General features: G+C 31.5%; 1 pseudogene across 1 annotated transcript; it reads right to left on the bottom strand.

The window, feature by feature from the left end:
- Window positions 1–210: 210 nt before the first annotated feature.
- LOC143562434 (carbonic anhydrase 2-like) lies at window positions 211–2,713 on the bottom strand (annotated as a pseudogene). Its single transcript, XR_013140483.1, has 8 exons — window positions 2,568–2,713; window positions 2,366–2,452; window positions 2,233–2,281; window positions 2,034–2,150; window positions 1,875–1,928; window positions 1,691–1,772; window positions 642–747; window positions 211–550 (listed from the first exon to the last, which is right to left on the bottom strand). The product of XR_013140483.1 is annotated as a carbonic anhydrase 2-like (transcript).
- Between the last annotated feature and the right edge of the window lie 1,295 nt (window positions 2,714–4,008).

Genomic DNA, 4,008 nt, shown 5'->3' with positions numbered 1-4,008 from the left:
TAGCAGGCTACTCCCTCATTATCCCTTATTGGTACACAAAACTTAAAACTGTCTTATAATCATGGCATATAAAGTAGTTAAACGAGTCGTATTCATATTTTATATTTGTGTCACACGCGTCACCTCTTACCTGTTAAACCTGTTAAGACACGAATTGCCACTCTGCCAAACAAGACAAACCAATGAAAATAGTAATCTTTAAATTATTTAAAAATTAATACAAGAGAAAAACACCATAATTTATTGAGCGTATTCAAATGCACATGCATTGTGCTTATTCTTGACTTGCAAATAAAGTAGCCGAAACGAAACAGAAAGCGAAGATAACAGGACAGAAAGACAATAACAACATTGTGAATTCCATGAACTTATTGATCATTCTTGTATGTCGGTTGTTGGTTCGATATCATCATTCAACAACTTCAATTATATGAAATTTTCCACACACGAAATCGTAGTATCCTCCCAATAGTTTAAGCTTTTTATCGGCTAGTCCAGATTGGACATAAGGGTAGGATAGCAAGTTTCCTAGCGAGTTCTTCACCGACTCCTGCGTAGATATATCATATATACAAAGCATGAATTGAAACGTATTATCATTTGTTAATTAAGTTGTTTAACCATGTTTGAAGAGATGTTACCTTTTCAACCAGTGTTTGAAGTTCTTCGCATGTTGCATCTGGATGCTCGGCCAGCACCTTTTCTTTCGCGGGTTCAGCTATGCTAACCCAATCGTCTATGAAGTCACTTCAGATCATGAATAGATACAACTTTTAGGTTATATGTTTGATTACTAATGATAAACCTCATTCATTTAACTAAGGCAAATTTGATTTTAATAATCCAAACTACGACCTTCAAAAATAATCTATATTGACGATGTGATTTATGACACTCGTAACTTTCATTTTTGTTGCCAAGGGCATGGCCACTTTAACGGAAAAGCTACGTGTCTATAATCAATGTTGTGAAAGTAAACACAAGGCTGAGTACTCTCCGAGTACTTGCTACAAGGTCTATCGTTGATGCGAGTTTCTTTTACTCCGTCTAATTACTAAGAATCGATCAAAGGTGGTCAACCTCTGCCAAAATCACATCTAGTCGGTGAACTTGGGCAAATTTGGACTTAAAAAATGAATCATAATTCGTATTTCTATAATATTAACGATATATCATTTTTTAAACTAATGATTATTAATTTTTAGAATAATTTATTATTTATAAATGTATTTATCTTATTTATATTGATATTAACATATTTTGTTATAAATATTAGTAAACACATATATATAATATCCAAAAATAAATTTCTTTCTATTTACCATATCCGAGTACTCCGAGTACACCCAACTCCTCAGTCGACCGCCTATGGTCTGCCTAGCGACTTTTGCAACCTTGTCTATAATGAACATCTAACTACTTTTTAGTAAATTGTTTTTCAAAACGGCAAAAAATAAAAGTTTGGAGCATATGAAGTTACTTCTCTATTAAGGTGTGATTGCCCTAGGCAATGAAATTAAATGTTAGGAGTGTTATTGGTCACGTCATGAATATAGATTGTTATCAGTCAATAAGCTAGTTAGAGTTTAAATTATGAAAATCTAATTTGCTAATTAATGCTCAGTTATCTAATTAAGTAGTTTCGGTTCATTATTTTGTGACAAACAACGTGACAAATGCATACACTTACTAAGATGTTTCATCGTCAGGAAGTGATATTAGTTGTTGGATTCCCCGCATCGACTGTGTCCAATGACCACAATAACTTCAACCTATAGCAATCGTCGACGTGAGTGTCACACATGGTTTAAGAGCATTGTACAGTATTTTAAGGACTTTATAATATAAGAAGCTAGTTCCTTAAAATTAATAACCTTGAGAGCTAAGATTGCATATTCAATGATTGCACCAACTCCTGAGTTGTTAGGCTGCATATATAGGAAACAAAACATGAAAACATTACTAACACAAACCAAAGTTACAAATGTATAAAAAGGATAATTATTTTAAATAAGTTTATATGTATTTTCAACCTGATTAAACGTAGGGACCAGGTTGGCAATGTTACGAGCCATAAAAGCTTCCCCGGGTCGTAGGTTCAGGATATTAGTAGGGCTAACTCGGGAATCCGAACAAGCAAATATTAGAAACTGCACCATTTCAAATATGTGTTAATAAAAAATCTCAAACCCATAAATAAAGGGTTTATTATTTGCATGATACTATAATTACCTTAGGTTCTTGTTTCTCGGCCAGTTGACGATAATAATCAGGATACTTGCTGTGAATATAAAATAACCCGTGTAAGTAAACTACTAATTACGACCACTATATAACAAAATGACAAAATTTTCTATCCTTTTACTTGAATTCATAAATCTTGAAGTGCTTAAATCCGTCGTTGATCCTTTGTATCGGGTCAAATATTGTGCATGATAGTTCATCTTCTTTTCTACAATTTGAAACCATAATTTTATTTTATTTTTCATAAATGTAGAGACATTAATAAAACAGAAAAATAAACACAGATACGTAAAACCTATATTTGAAACAGTTTGGTAAACCACCTTGGTGTTTTTGCCGGTGCAATCGCTTCCTTAATCGAGTTCGTTGACATGTTGATGTGTTCTTGATGTAATGATGTTCCTGCAACTTTTGGTTTATGAAGAAAATGCAAAGATTTAGGTGCATGAAAACTTGCTTAGAAAGTAAGATAAAATGGTTTAATTACTCATGTAAAACAAATGAATAACATGCATTATTGCATAATGATATTGGATTATTGTAAAGTATCCAATTTGACGTATGATAAATAATCTCGATCATTTTATACTTTCTAAGACAACTACTACCTTATCAGCGGCAATTTAAAGGGTCAAACTACAAGAAAACTTATCGTTTGCTCCGCTCAAAGGGAATTAACTACCTCAATCTATGGAGAATTTTTGAAATATGGACTTGGGTGTTTGATTTTGAGACCAAGCTAAATGGGATGTATATTTATAGGGCTCTTAGTAATTAACGTGAAGCCAAAAACAATTGTCAAATCCCCATAAACAAAATGTATGAAACTCTTTTCACATGTTTATCGATTAAATACGTAATTTATATATTTATTTTCATATGGGTAGATATAGTCATAAGCTATGAAATATTTTAAATTACCTTGTTGGAAAATTAAGTTTTAAGCAGTGTTTTAAACTTTTAATTCAATGAGTTTTTCTAAGTCATAATCAATCGTTTTCATGTAATTTCTATTATCAAATGGACATGAATACTATATTTTGTACGTGCAATGTGCATATATAGATAGAGTTGGTAACGAGTCAAGACTACGTGGGCTTAGGTTTGGTTCGTCAAGAGCTCGAGCCAACTCATTTAAAGCTTGAGGCAGCTCATGCATGGCTCGTTGAACTAGCTCACTCATTTTTAAAGCTTTTTAATTTGTTATATTGTATTGTTTATTTGTTTCACATATTGATAATACAAAAAGAAAACGAAGAGAAAAAATAACATTTTTAACATGCATATAATGTAGAACTTATAAACATTAAAACTTATATTTCTATATAATAAAATTTGGGTTATAATTTATATATATATATATATATATATATATATATATATATAAATTTGGACTTTAATTTAAGCGAGCAAACAAGCATTTTAACAAGCGAGTTATCTTAGTGTGGGCTCATCACTCAGCTCAGTTACAAGCTGAGCTAAGCTAGCTTGTGAGCAATTTCTTAACGAGATTCAAATAAACTTAATCCGTTAGCTTTTTGAAGAGTGCTAGATAGAGTTGTGATAATAACAAGGCTCAAATTCATGACTAAGTCTAGAAACGAATATTTTTTTTTTCATTTCATGTCAGTTTTAACCCTCGTATAATTAATCTTCATCTTTCTAAACAAACATTTTAGACATCTAAACAAGAAAATGAAAACCAGGAAAAAGTTTTTTCACTATAATTCTTTTTACTTTTGTGCATTGCGTCATAAAACTAAA

Source organism: Bidens hawaiensis, unplaced genomic scaffold (assembly GCF_021521415.1).
Source record: "Bidens hawaiensis isolate Kalapana, Puna unplaced genomic scaffold, B.hawaiensis_p1.1 tig00021017_1, whole genome shotgun sequence".
NCBI lineage: Eukaryota > Viridiplantae > Streptophyta > Magnoliopsida > Asterales > Asteraceae > Bidens > Bidens hawaiensis.
Note: the sequence above shows the minus strand (reverse complement) of the source record. Positions and strands in the feature narration are given on the sequence as shown.